The sequence below is a fragment of the Pelodiscus sinensis genome, chromosome 5 (genome assembly GCF_049634645.1).
Source record: "Pelodiscus sinensis isolate JC-2024 chromosome 5, ASM4963464v1, whole genome shotgun sequence".
Classification (NCBI taxonomy): domain Eukaryota; kingdom Metazoa; phylum Chordata; order Testudines; family Trionychidae; genus Pelodiscus; species Pelodiscus sinensis.
This window is the reverse complement of record NC_134715.1, coordinates 26,329,475-26,345,206: the sequence shown is the minus strand read 5'-3', so window position 1 is coordinate 26,345,206 and position 15,732 is coordinate 26,329,475.

Genomic DNA, 15,732 nt, shown 5'->3' with positions numbered 1-15,732 from the left:
TAATGTAGGCATACCGCACTTGCAAATGAAGCCCGGGATTTGAATTTCCCAGGCTTCATTTGCATAAGCAAGGAGCCACCATTTTTAAAACCCCGCTGGTTCAAACCCCGTGCAGCGCGGCTACACGGGGCTCAAACTAGGTAGTTCGAACTAGGCTTCCTATTCCAAACTACTGGTACACCTCGTGGTGTACCGGTAGTTCAGAATAGGAACCTAGTCCGAACTACCTAGTTCGAGCCCCATGTAGCCACGCTGCACGGGGTTCAAACCAGCGGGGTTTTAAAAATGGCAGCTCCCCACTTATGCAAATGAAGCCCAGGAAATTCAAATCCCAGGCTTCATTTGCAAGTGCAGTATGCCTACATTACCCTCCTAGTTCAAACTAGGAGGGTAGTGTAGACATACCCTTACAGCTCACACCTGATGTACCTGCTCCCTCTACAGCTCAATCTACAGGGCTCTGAAAGACCTGCCTCTGTCCATCCAAGTGTATTTACACTGATAGGGTCTCTTCTTTTAACTGAATTAAACACAGTCTGACTTTTCTGCATTGTGCATTCCCACAATAACTGCAAGTATTGCTGGTCATATCTTACAATTCCTGCAGTTAGTTTTAACAGTTTGTAACCCCCCCACATAACAGCCACATTAGTTACAATGGGCAAAGCACCTTCTAACAGCTGAACATCTAGAAGGCCTGAGCAACCTGATTGACATGTATTTACATAACCACACCCAGGATTCCTTTCCCATTCCAGGTGGCTGCAATGGAAGCATTGATTCAGATACTGCTTACACAAGTAAAAAGATGATTTCCCTAATTTCAGTCCTGCAAGCTCACTAAGGGCTCTGAGATGTGAGCCTGGATTCTTTCCATTTCATGAATCATCATTGTAAAAGTTTATTAATTTGTATTACAATCTCAACTGAGATCAGGGCTCAGGTTGTGTTCGTCATTGAATAAACAAAAACAATCCCTGCTCTGAAGAGTTCGCAATCTAAAAAGAGAAGACTGACAAAGAGCAGCGTGATGGTGGTAATAAGGTGCTACAGGCCAAATTATGGGCTCTCAGAGACACCTGTGTAAACACTTTTGCCCTCAGTATATTTTGCTGGGATGGCTCAACAGCCTAACCAATAATTCTGTTGAAAAGGCACCAGATGGAATAGACTCAGCAGCTTCCTCAGGGCCAGACTGCAGCTGTCATTTACAAGAAAGACACATTTCATGCCACTAGTGTCAAGGCCCGTATAAGGCAGCTACTCACAATTGCAGTCCCTGCTCTCAGGGATATGCACGGACTGCTCTTTCTCTCTGGCTACGTCTACACTGCAGTTTTTTTGTGCTAGAACAACCATTCTTGTGCAAAAACCTGCGGAGCATCTACACTGCACGCGCGTTCTTGCACAAGTAAATTTACAGCAAAGTGTCGGAACAGAGGGCTTCTTGTGCAGGAGTTATTCCTCTCTCCATGAGGAATAAGCCTTTTTATGCAAGAGCTCTTCCGCAAGAAGGCAGTGTGGACAAGCAAGAGAAGTTTCTTGTGCAAGAGAGTGTCGGCACGACCATGGGCGCTCTTGAACAAAACCATATCTCTTGCGCAAAAGCACATGGCAGTATGGACACACACTTGCGCAAGACCTTTTGCACAAGAACTCTTGTGCAAAGCAGTTCTTGTGCAAGAAGCCTGCAGTGTAGATGTAGTCCCAGCTTTTAGGGATGCACAGAACCCAACAGGGACTTTGTGGGGAGAGAGGGGTTGATGTAGGAGGGAAAAAACCCATACAATGCACCATCCTAGCATGCAGCATGGGTCACATGACATGTGGGAGTAAGTTGCATCATTTAAATGGACCATGCAGCCTTTACACCCACTTGTACACCCCCTACCATAGCCATTGCCTATCAGGCATCATCTGTTTCTCAACCTGTGCAGGAGGACTTGTGTCTCTTGCACATATGACTGAATGCAACCTGGGAAAAGGCCTATTGAGTCAGAGGATGCCATCTCTTTATGTGGTCACTTTTCCAAGCCGAACTCTTTTGTAAGTTGACAAACACAGACAGAAATCATTACCACAGATGTCTGTTACTATCCGTTACAATAAATGGATTCAACAACATGTTTTAGTATTTCACTCACGAAACTATATTCGCTAGCTGTCCCCAAACCCTGCTCATTAATTACTGCCACAATTTCCAGAAATTATTCCCTAATTGTTTGGCCTTTACAACACTCTGCTTTATATCTATCATACTTGGATAGTGCTATTCTAGCTTCTTATTTTTCATACGAGTTCCATGCAGACTTTGCCAAAGACCTCTGAACTTGTCATCTTGGCAGATAAAAACATGACTCAGGAGCGTCTACAAGAAATGAGGTAGTGTGAGACGTTTTAGAAGAATGAAATATCACTGTTGTATAGAAAATTAATGTGGTGTTCCTATCTTATGAAACCCTTCCCACCAAAATTATAAACCAGATGTATAAATTAAAAAGCTGAAATGAAAAGTACTTAATAATTTATGTCGCAATTTAGGAGTTTGGATCAACTCCTCTGGAAAGAAAAATTTATTCTAACCAATTTGGATTATAAGGCTGATATAATGTAGAGTGTTTTTCATCAGAAAGATCCCAAAGCACATTGCCAACTACTGAAACGCAGCTACCAATAGGGTGGGATGCAATGGCCGCTCTTTATCAGCTCTGTACTATAGAGCCAGTTCTCCCAAGTGCTTTCCGTGAGGTGTTGGTTGCCCTCAGTCTCCACTGCAGTCAATTCAGAATTGGGGGAGCCTCAGTGTTTCAAATGACCAGGCCATACGTTTACATTGAGACATGAAGACTTATCTCTCCCATGCAGAACAACAGGAAAGATTTAGGCCAGCAGAAATGTAGATTCTTTTCAGTGGGATCATTAATAACTACAAATGGGAAGGATATATTAAGTCTCATCTGAAGAGACATCAGTCATGGCAAATAGCATCACGCCCCAATTTTAGGGCCAGATTTCCATAAGCACTCAATGCCTCATTTTCAAGTGCTTAGCATTTGCATTTGGGGCTTGATTTTAAGAAATGTTCAGCACCCAGCCGCACCTCTTCTCACACGTAGCTCGGCCACCAATATGCTGAGCTCTTTGAAAATTTGGCCTTTCTTTCTGATGCCTAAATGGAAGCCGAACTCATTGGAAAATGTAGACCAGGTGTGGATGCTGGACCTTTCTTTAAATTCCAGCCACTGCCTGTTAGAACCATAACAGGATACAAAACAGGGGAGCTGACCTCCATGTCTGTCCCTAGGGCAGAGGGGGAGAGTGAACATGGCTCCGTGCTCCTGGAAGAGGAGGGGCCTCAGTCAGAAGGGGTGGGGCCAGGGGCAGCCAGTCCTCAGTGCCACCCAAAGTGTACCATGTTTCTTTTCCCCTGCCCTTAGAGCTGCTCAGAGCACTCTGTGTGGCAGTCTGGCAATGATTTAAAGGCCCCGGGACTCTGGGCACTGACACTGCTGCAGTTGCAGCAATGGTTAAGAGCCCTGGGCCCTTTAGAATTGCCAGGCCCCAGGGCAATTGTCTCCTTTGCCCCCGACCCCACGGTAGTGGGCCTGGTACCAAATAAAAGAAAAAAAATTGTTCCCATAGCTGAATTGTGATGATAGAGATGACAAAACAGACTTGGGGCTATGTCTACATAACAGAGTTTTTCTGGGAAAACTTTGCCATGTCCAGGGAACAAGTCTGCTCTTCTGAAATTTTTTTCGGAACAGAAGACATGCTTTTTTGGCATCCCTGTAAACCTCGTTATACGAGAAAGAAGGGATGTTCTGAAAAACGGGGAGTTTCCAACATTTGGCCCAGTGTAGACGGGCCAAATGTTGGAAAAGCCTTTTCTGAAAAAAGAAGCAGAAAAAGCGGTTCGCAATTTTTGTAGTTTTTTCCAGAAGAACAGCATAGTGTAGACATAGTCTGGGATAAAGCAGTATTATTCCCTGGCTTATCTATGACTAACCCTACACCTTTGAGAAAAAAAATAAAAAAAGCCCTTAAGCATTTATGACATTCCAGGGTACATTCGGTCACATCATTAAATTGCACTAACTTAGAATTTGAAAAAATTCAATGGCCATCCTCTTGAGAGTCATTGTTTCTGAATAAAGTACTAAATGCTAACTTCCAATGAACACTTAAAGGTTGTGAGAGAAGAATCAGGAATGGAAAAGAAAGCAGAATAGGAAGGGTTTCACAGAGACTATGGGTAAAATGTTCAAAAGTCCCTAAATCACTTAGGAGCCCAACTCTCCTTTCAGCGGGCCTTAAGTGCTGTTACAAATTTTACCCATATGTAGGCCTGAGCAAAGTGAAAGAACTGTACACAGAGCCACATAAATCAATAAAAATATATCACTGAGCATTCTGTTGACAGCCAGAGTGTGTTTGATCCTTTTTATTACTTCCCATTGGCTGTCTCCCCTCTAGCACATCAAATACATGTTTGCCTTTGAGCCTTGGACTACAGTAGGGAGTTATTTCAAAATAGCTTCCCTTATTTTGAAATAACAAGTGGAACATCCACACTACCAAGCCCATTATTTTGAAATGGTAATAATAACGCCTGCTTTCCATGAGGAATAACCCTTATTTTGAAATAGCTATTTTGAAATAGTTGTAGTATGGATGATCCACTGCTGCTATTTCAAAATAGCTACTCCCTAGAGTCATTCAAAGTAATTGCTCCCCTGTACTTCCTGGGGCACGAAGTCGAAGTAGCGTGTCCACATTAAGGGAGCCTGCTTCATACTAATTTCGAGGCTTCCCTCTAGTGTGGACACGCTATTTCGAAATAGTTATTTCAGGAGTTATTATTTCAAAATAAGTTATTTTGAAATAATTTCCTAGTGTAGACATGCTCTAAGGCACATTAGCATTTATAATCCATCAACATTGTTTTGTTTAAAAGAGATGCCTTTCTGATGAATCTGCAACAGACATGGAGGGCTGTTGAGCATTACACTGAAATAAAACTGGATTCTATCACAGAAAATCTAAATTGATCCAGAGGAGCATTAAGATTTAAGCTTTGGAGATACCATTTAATGATAACAAGTAGAGCTGTCAAACTATTAAAAAAAATTAATCATGATTAATCGCATGACTAATCATGTGCACTGCCCCTTTGAAATGATCCTTGTCTCTGCATTGGGCTGCCCCTTTGAAACACTGTGGTGGCATTTCCAAGGGACATCACAGCAAAGAATCCGGGATCTGGAGTCCTCAGCTGACTCCGACTCCCTGCAGAGCTGCCCCTGCTGATCCCGGGCTGCATTGTGCTGCCCCTTTGAAATGCCAGGGTGGTACTTCAAAGGAGCAGTGCTACACAGCTGACCCCAGGCACTGCCCCTTTGAAACAGAGCAGTGGCATTTCAAAGGGACAGTGCTGCCCGGAACCCAGGGTCAGCTGGGGACTCCAGTTGATCCCATGCTCCTATGGCACTGCCCCTTTGAAACACCTGGCAGCATTTCAAAGGGGCAGCGCCATGGAAAAACCTGCAATTAACATGCTAAAAAAATTAACACGTTAATTATGCTCTGCGTTAATCACAGGTGTTAACGCACATTAATTGACAGCCCTAATAACAAGGTACATCACTCTAATTTTTCCAAGCAGACCATTATCATTATCAAAATAGTGAGTATAATTTTCATGTCTATATCAAAAGTTAATCACCTGAAATTTTGTATATTACAGTAACATTCAGAGTTAGCTAGTCTGTTAACACACCTTTATATGTGGACATCTTTAATTAAAAAACTAACAACAAATGATAATTCAGGTTGCAGGACACAGAAACCTAATCATAAAAGAACTGAGATGGCTTATCTTAATGCTGTGATACTCAGTACAGTTAAGATATCAATATAGGAAAAAGTACATTTGCCCCCACAGAAATTCCCAAATGATTTTGGCAGCAACACTGAACTCAGAATTGCAAAGACAGATGTGTGGAGTGAATCTAGAGATCATATGTACCAGAATAGCTTAACTGAAACATGGAAACACTGTCTTTTGTATTAAATGGCAAAACCACGATTTGGGGAGACATCAATAAAAAGCTAAATGTTGTCAGCTGAAGAAATGAGGTCAAAGTAAAAGAAATGTACTTTCTTCTAATGTTTAAGGAAGCAGAACCAAAAGTTGAGTTTCCAACTGACAGAAAAAGAAAATTGAGGGATATAAAATGATACCGGGATCTGAATGAGGCTGCCGCTAAATCAAAGAGGTAGGAATTAATGATCTACCCCGAGGTATAATACGCATGGCATAGTTTAGGTGGCCTAGCAGAAATAGCAAATAAAGCTTAGTGAAGGATTCGGAAACAGGAAAGTAAAAAGAGAAAAAGTGTGATCGTCAATGTACTGTTGAGGGCAAAAGAAATTAGAAGGATTAATTAAATAGGCCATTTTCTCTTGAATAATATGAGCACAGACTGGTTGCATGGCAGTTCTGCAGAAAAAGACCTTGAGACTTACAGTAGACAAAAAGCTGGAGATGAGTCAACAGCATGCCCTTGTTGCCAAGAAGGCTAACGGCATATTGGTCTTCATTAACAGGAGCATTGCCAGCAGATTGAGGCAAGTGATTATTCCTCTCTGATACTGGTGAGGCCACATATATTGTGTCCAGATGTGGGCCCGCCTACTACAGAAAAGATGTGGACAAATTGAAAAGAGTCCAGTGGAGGGCAACGAAAATGATTGGGAGCTGGGGCATATGACTTATGAGGAGAGGCTGAGGGAACTGGTCTTATTTAGTCCACAGTAAAGAAGAATGGGGTGGGAGGGATTTGATCAGGATGAGGGACTACCTGAAATGGGGGTTCCAAAGAAGATGGAGCCAGGCTATTCTCAGTAGTGGCAGATGACAGAACAAGGAGCAATGGGGGAGGTCTAGGATGGATATTAGGAAAAATTATTTCACTAGGAGCCTGGTGAAGCACTGGAATGGTTTACCTAGGGAGGTGGTAGAATCTCCATCCTTAGAGGTTTTTAGGCCCAGCTCGACAAAGCCCTATCTGGAATGATTTAGTTGTTTCTTCTACATTTCTATAATTCAAACAATATTGTATTTGCTCTCGTGTGAGAGTTGTGGAATACCTGTCCCATCTAGGGGCATGGCATCATGCTCTTTGTAGCGTGAGCTCAGAGTCAAGTGCTGAATGGGCTCAAAGCACTTTGCTCTTCAGGATTCTGCCCTCCATGGGCTCTAGTTCATGAACACCCTCACATTTTGAGTAACCGAGGATTACTTTGCTAGGGCTGCCAGAAGCTAAGAAGTGCAAGGGCCAAAGCACAAAAACTTGAACACAGAATAAAAGATCAACAGTTCTTAAACCAGCCCCATAGGCAACCCGGGAGTATAAATGTAGCAGAATCTTGTTGGAGTCCTCTCAGCACTGGTGATAAGGACAAGAAGAAGAAGAATGAAAGAGTTGGCCTCTGTGTATTACCATAGTGCCTAGGGGTACATCTACACTGCTACACTAGTGCTATTCCAAAATAACTTTGTCTGCATCTACACAGCAGGCAGTTATTTTGAAATACTGTCAAAATACCATCTCCTGTAACCCTCATTGTACGAAGAATAAGTGAAGTAGGAGAAAGAGTGCTCTATTTTGAAATAAAGGCTGTGTAGATGCTCCCTATTTTGAAAAAAAGCTATTTCGAAATAAGATACACAATTGAGGTAGCGCAATTTGCGTAGCTTATTTCGAGTTAAGGACTGCAGTATAGACCCCATCTCATGGATCATGAACACATTGTGCTATACATTGTCCAAGCACAGGACAAAAAAAAGGCCCACCCATCTCACTGAAATATGACGGAGTAGAGATTTTAACTGCCTGTACTCTAGGGCTATGTCTACATTGGCACCCTTTTCCGGAAAAGGGATGCTAATGAGACACTTCGGAATTGCAAATGCCATGGGGGATTTAAATATCCCCCGCGGCATTTGCATTTACATGGCTGCCGCTTTTTTCTGGCTCGGGGTTTTGCCAGAGTAAAGCGCCGGTCTAGACGGGATCTTTTGGAAAATAAAGCCTTTTCCGGAAGATCCCTTATTCCTGATTTTAAGAGGAATAAGGGATCTTCCGGAAAAGGCTTTATTTTCCGAAAGATCCCGTCTAGACTTGCGCTTTTCTCCGGCAAAGCCCCAAGCCAGAAAAAAGCGGCAGCCATGTTCATGCAAATGCCGCGGGGGATATTTAAATCCCCCGCGGCATTTGCAATTCCAAAGTGTCTCATTAGTATCCCTTTTCCGGAAAAGGGTGCCAATGTAGACACAGCCTAGTACTTTAATAATTTGTTAACAGCTGTGATAGATTAATGTTACCTCTAGTACACAGCAAAGCCACAGCTGGGGGATGGGGAGAGCAGGGAGAAAGGAGGCACAGTCCCTCCGCCAGCCCAGAACAGAGATGCTGCAGCAGCTCTGTGCCAGGGTCAGCAGGCAGAGGTGGAACTCTGCATGGGCATTGCTTGGATCCTTACCTCAATTAATTTTTGTTCTTTTGGAAAATAAAATAAAAATGCACATGCTTCATTTGAATAGTTGCTCTGAGGTGGGGCTGAAGATGAAGGGTTCAGTATGCAGGCTGCTCCTGGGGAGAGGACTATCTCAGCCTTCTCTCACTACAGCAGCTTGGGGCCAGGTGAGAAACACCCCTCCATGGCTGCTGCAACTCCAGTGGGCACAGCTGGGGAAAGGGTAACTTATTACTGAATGAGGATTCTGAAGATCATCGGTGTAGACTGAAGTCGAAGAGGAGGGGCTGTAAGCAAAGCTACTACTGGGACTGGACCAGAATTCTGAAGGCTTTACGGGAAGGATATTTTTGAATAAAATAGAACAGCCCCATGTTTGAGACAGCAGGAAGTAAATGCATATTAAGGCACAGGGTTGATAACAGGAATAAAAAATGAGTTGCTATCCTACAAAGAAAATGAAAAAATCCTTTTTATGGGATGCAGCAGGAAATCAAGAAGACTGATATTAATTACAGGTAGAATAGTGGAGATAATGCTGAATCTGAAGTAGTCTGAAATCATGTGTCAATTTGCTTCCAATGTTTTATATATTTCTGTGAGTACTGAAAATAATATTTCCACACTTAAAAATATGCATTGGCATAGTAGCACAACCGTAATGTTTCAGTGTAGACATCTTCACCAATGCAAAGGGTTCGCCCATTGGCATAGTTAAGCCATCTCCTTGAAAAGCAGTAGATAGATTGATGGAAGAATTCTTCCATTGGGCTAGTACTGTCTTTCAGGGACTAAAGTCAGCTTAACATTGCTCGGCAGCTTAACATATCCCAACCGATGTTGTTAAATTGATCTAATTTTCTAGGATAAACCAGACCTACATAAAAGAGTTGGAATTCTAAGGCCATGTCTACACAGAAACGCCTAGGAAAATATAAGAGAATTAACTAAAGATATTACATCAACACCCATTTGTTAAGTATGTTCAAGAATGAACTAAGACCACTGTACACATGAGTTAGAACAGCCACACAGAGATTTAATGCGCTTTAATTTATGTGCACTGATGCACATCTTTAGTTGATTCACCTTAATTTTCCTTGGTGGCCCTGTATTGACATGCCTTAGAATTCCATGTCTTCTATGTTTTTTACAGATCTAAGACGAATCTAGATCACATAGCAGGAAAAGGAAATTTGTCTCTTTTTTTTCCCCAATCAAACTTTCCCTTGTCAACATTGTTCTCTATAGCTATCTGACTTAATTGGCCAATAACTTGATTCTGGTGTTTCAATAGATTAGGTATAGCAATGCTGAGCAAGAACAACTAGAGAAACTGTCAGAGTCCAGCTCTGAGAATGATGAAGATGCCTCCTCACTGATGCAGTCTGCAAATGTTCCAATAATCAACACTCAAACATTCAGAAGTGTTCCCTAAAGATGAATTTTATACCTGGGTCAGAATAAGGTCAATGTGCCACTTAACTTCAGGGGTTTAGGGGGACTTAAATAATACATGGGCCTGGCGGTGTTGGGTAAAACCTTTCTGACTTGTTTTCTGCAGACTCCATCTTGGATTTGTAAAGTGCAGTTAAGCCCTCCACTTAGACACCCTACTTCTTAGAAAATGTGGTGCCCTTTCTAGCATTTTTTTAAATTAAAGAATGAAAGGTTAGGACAGTTAAGTCATGTGACAGCCTAATCTGCCTAGTAACCACATGCTATTTTAAAGTGGTGCTGCCATCACTTAGGCCTGTTCATGTGAGAGGCAGTGAGGCCCATAAGGTAAGCCAATCTGCAGGAAGAATTCAAGAGACCAGGACTCACAGAACTTTGGACTCTTGTTTTACATCAACTCCTATTTCTATGCATTTGTTCCATCACATAAGTGGTGCACATACTAACAGTCAAGACTATGAGGGTAAGCAGACTGTGAAGTCAATCAGAGACTGTGTGGGCAAGACAAGAAGACCTGCCCAGAGGGAGAAAGACACCAAGTTCCCGAGTCCTAGAGTTCCTGAGTTCACCTTTGTCGCTGTTGGAATCCTGAGTCATTGTCGTTGTGTATCCCTTTCATTGGATATGGTACTGTAGCATCCGTTGTGGTTTTCCTCTGCTTTATACCAACTGTTTAGCAAGGGAGATTCAGGGCTCTGAGTTTCAAGCTCATAACATCTCATGTTAACAACCAAACGTGTATTGCATATTCTGTTGCTACCTGAAGGGGTCCTGGTCTCACTTACCTGTCATCTATAATAAATGCTCTCTGTGTTACACCTTATTCTCCTTCTGTCCTAATAACTCACCCCGTAATAGATGTCAGAGGGGGAGAGGAGAGGCGAATCTGCACACAGCCAATCTTCAGATCTGTTTAGATACAGTTACATCTATGTTGGGCTAGTGTGGGCCCCCTGCAAAGAAATATATTTCCCCCAGTTGTGTGTGCCTCAATATTTAAAGGTCTAACTTAGACAAAAAGAAGACCAAAAGCTGCCACTCCCTTCGGTTCTATGCATATAGTCTGATTTCACACAAAAAATGTGCAACGTTTGTTGTCTCTCTAACTTGCAATTAAAATGGCCCCAAAATTGTCCAATTTTTGAGAAAAATGTTCAAAATTTCATTTGGATAAGGACATTTCATAATTTTGCTCAGTTCCACCTGCAATTTAAAGTATTTTTAATACCTGTTGACTGGCAATTTCAATGAAATTCTGAAATTCGTGGAATGAATTGAATGGTGAATGGACATATTTATATTTGAGTCTTGAAGAATTATCAATAGATATAGTTTAGACAGCTGTTTACACACAATTATAGGTGTCTGACAGTAAAATAGACACTAAGCAATACTGTAATTAGGTAACATTTGCAATTTGTCTAAAATTATTACTAAAATAACATTTTAAATACAATTGTAAATCTCTCAGGTCTTTGACAACTGTAACAAAATCCTTTCACTGGCGGCACCATTAATCAATATTAATTTGCACTAACAATGGGTTCATGTTTTCTAATGATCCTCTGAAAATGTTCTCTATGAAAATATCAAGTTACATTTTATGGGAGTACTCAATTTTAGGTAGTAGACAATTTTCTTGTTTTTTTATAGACAAAACCAAGAATAATTCCCTCATAAATAACTGTAAAATAACTACAATCTGCAAAATTCAAATTATTTTTTTAAAAATCTACATTCAGAGAACATAGCTCTCACTTCTTTCAAAGACTTTCCTTATTATGACTTTTTGCATTTTGATTGAGACAGATGCTGGCAAATTTCTTTGGGGGTCTATTCTTTAAAAACACAGAGCAAACTATTAGCTGCAGCCAGCAGCAAAATAACATAACAAACTACAGTTTACTCTAATAATTTCAGAAAATTACCCAATACTTTGTACATTGATATGTTATCCATCTTTTGGTTGCTGAAAAAAATGGAACAGTATTTTAAATGCAGACACCAGGGGTCAGGTCATCATATATGCCAGAGCTCAGTTCAGTGAAGCTGTGGGTGGGGCATAGAGAGATGGTAAATTTAAGCCACATTTGTGCTGCTGCAATCCTGAAGAGGTTAGGGACTGGCTCAGTCTGCAGCATAATTCAGAGCAGCCTTAAAGTTGCTCTAAATTGCATTTGGCTGCCACAAGCTTCCAGAGCTGGGGATCTGTCCTTCAGCCATGCCCCATCATGGCCTTTGGTATATCAGATAGGGCATACCTTTCATAAGTCTAAACCAGGTCTTATAGGTAGGGACACATCTTTTACCAGCACTCTTATATGTTACAACCACATTACAATTGGTAACCACAATAGCTCCAATAAAACCTAAATAAAACCAGGCATGGCCACAAAACAAAATTAATCATTAACACAAAACTTTTCTATGACTGCGTGTATGTGCCGTAATCACTGGCAGCGTCCTCTTTTGTTGTAAGTCTCAAGAAAGCCATCTCTTGCTACCACATGATATGTATTATTTTTTCTAAATATGTTGACACCTTAATTATTTAAAACACTAGTCTTTTTTTCCATTAAGGCAATTCTTTTATCAATTGGGGCACTGCCCTGGTGAAATGACAAACTGCAATATTGAATTGCCATGATGTATGCTGAAAGGAACATTACCTCAAAGTACTTCCGCCTATAAAACTGCAGCAGAAATCACCGTATTACTTTATGTTAGTTGTCAGCCGAAAAGTTGCAGAGTGGCAGCATTTAGGCTAACAATTTACAACATTTCCAAATCCATTAATTAACAGTGTCCACGTGTGAAAATCCATGTAAGATGGCACCTCCACCCCTTTGAATGAAGTAGCTCCAGTACCACATAGAGATAACTACAGGACTCTTTATTTCTTGAAAACTGATACTATCTTCTGGTCTGCCAATAGCATGTTTTAACAGCATACCTGTAGTTCAGGCATTGTTTCCTGCTTCTGTACTGTACAATAGATAGTAAAATTACACCAAGAAAGAGTCTTCAGTCAGCATGTGCTGCAAAGAGAACTTCACAGCATATAAGTTAGCAAGTGACATATAAGAAGACATTCTCTAGAGGGCACTTCTTCACGTTGTTGCATTGTATATTGTAATAATGGGGTTGGCATTAACCAGCATTGCTGAGAGTGGAAGAACAGCAGTACCTGCAAAATTATTTGGGTGTGCCATGAGGTTGGTGTACCCAACGTCCTCGGGAGGTGGGTGACAGGCCTCTTAGGCTCGACGAGTGGTGCCCAACTCCATGTGTGTGCCAGTTGGGGTAAGGGACTATGCCTCTCCTCCTGTCTACCCCAGTAACTTGTCTGGGCTGCCTCAGTCCACAACTGAAACCTGCCCATCAATAGCCACGCCTTCTTCCCTTGGGGCAGTGTGGCCCAGCAGCCAGAGTCCATAGCCACACCCTCTTCCTGCAGAGAAGTGCAGTCCAGCAGCTAGAGTCAATAGCCACAGTGTAGATCCCCACTTATGTTGGTAAGGATTGGGGAGGGATACCTGGTCCACCCTCTCCACCAGGTACCAAACCAGGACCCTGGCAGCAGTGGGTTTATCTGCCACCCAGCTCAGAAGGGATCCCCAAAACATGCTGAGCAACCGGGGTACTAGGCTGGGGGCTTTTGCTGCTTCTGTCATCAGCATCTTGGTGTACCTGCAGTTCCTCTTCAGGTGCTCCTGCTGCACCCCCTTCCTTATTGGCAGTCAGCTCTGACTAGCTGCTCCACAGGCTTTATATTGGGCCTCCAGCTGGAGCATGCCCAGCAGGGCTGTGGGGGTGAGGCCTCCTCAGCTAAGTGGACAGAGTTAACCCTCACAGCCCCAGTGCAGGGTTGGTACAGTCCATCACAGAGTAACCATACATTTGAGATAATCAGCAGTGTGGGGGTGTGCAACTCCATGTGAGAAAAGGGATATTTTGGAGAAAGATAAAAGTTCCCAGTTTTCTTAATTACATTTTGTTATACATGTGTATATGTGCTCAGATAGCCCTGTTCTTAAATTCTTCATGGTATAGTTTGCCTGTACCTCCTCTCTTGCTCTTCTCAGTGTCTCCAATACTTCTATTTCTGACCTCTTTCCATATCCCGGCATCTGCTCTCTGGCTGAATTTGTGGCACTTGATGTGTTCTGCCTATCATCCCTCAGGAACTGATGGACTTTATTATGACTGCCATTTACCTTCTGAGTCAGCTCTTCAGTGGACATTTGCTATGTGGGTGCCCTGATTGTAGCCATCTAGACAGTATTCAGGGAACTGCTGATCCAAATGTAGACATGATAGGTATTAGCTTTATCTCAGATGCAGAGGTTACAGTATTTTTCATGGGATGGATGCCAGCAGTTGGGTGTCCCATATTATGCAGGAGATGCCCCTTGAAAACTTAACTATACACCTGTTAGGCACTGTAATCTCAGCATCTATCAGAACATAACACCTTTGAAACCATATAAAAAGGATATAAATGGTGTCCACGCCATCATTAGCCTTCTGAAACTCTTGTACTCACCTGTATGTCATTGAGTACGTAGGCTCCAGTATTTCTAGCTGATCCTCAGCCAGGTCTGCACATGTAGTATGTTTTTATACCTTCTAATAGCAATACCAAAGGTTGATTAACGTGACATCAGGGAAAGGAAAGGGAAATGGCCATCCTTTGTTCTGATGCTAGCTGCCAGTCAGAAAGATAGCCTTTAAAAGGATATAAGTAGTGTTGGCACCAAGAAGATATCTGAACCATGAGATTAATAGTAATTCTTCACAGTAAAAGCCTTATCCATAAATCATACTAATGTGAATAATTAACTTTTTGAAAGCCAGAAGTTTATTCCAGCCTAACCAACACATTTAAAATGTGGTAACAGATGAAGGAACAAGACATTGGCTAAGGTGGACAGTAAAATATGTATACTTTTGTCACAGAGCTTATGCAAATGGATAAGGTCTTAACAAAATCTCTGGCTATCTCAGTAAGAAATGCTATGTGACCTCACAGCTACAAAGAAAGTATATTTCTCTAGAGAAGAAACTCATCCAGATTGTCTCTCTCTAGGACTTATATATTTTTTTCTTTAGTTGTTTTATGAGGCATTTGCAAATTGTCTTTGCTTGCTGCTCTAGATTTCACTTATACGGGCTTTTATGGTCCATCTACCATGGAAATGTCTGAGCCAAATTCCATGTTCTGGAGGGGACATGATTATAATGATTATAGCCCTCCAAGCCTGTCTCTTCCCCTCTCTACTTCTGTCTGACTCTCTGTTTCTTTCCCTGTTTCACTATTCATCCCTCACCCAACTTCACTCCTTCCTTCTCCCCAGCTTCTCCTATTTCCCCTAGCTTCTGAGTCTGCCCTCTCTGATCCTGTGCACACCCTCCAATGTCTCAGCTCCTGTCCTGCTACTGCCCCCTCCTAGGCAAACTTCCCATCCTCTAGCTCCTTCCCTGATTACCCTCTGCTCTTTTATAAGCGCCCTTCATGTCCCAGCTCTTGCCCTATCCCCCCATTATGTCTCCTTCTGCTTCCCTTCCCTCCTCTTTGACCAGTCAGCTGCAATCCACCTGTGGCTCCTGCAGATTCCAGTTCACTTTTCCAACCCCTGGCTTCTCTGCATTCCAGCCAATCAGCTCTTCCCTTCTCCACTGCTTAGACTCCAGCAAGAAGACGTTAAAAGCCCAGGAGTGATGGACTCACTG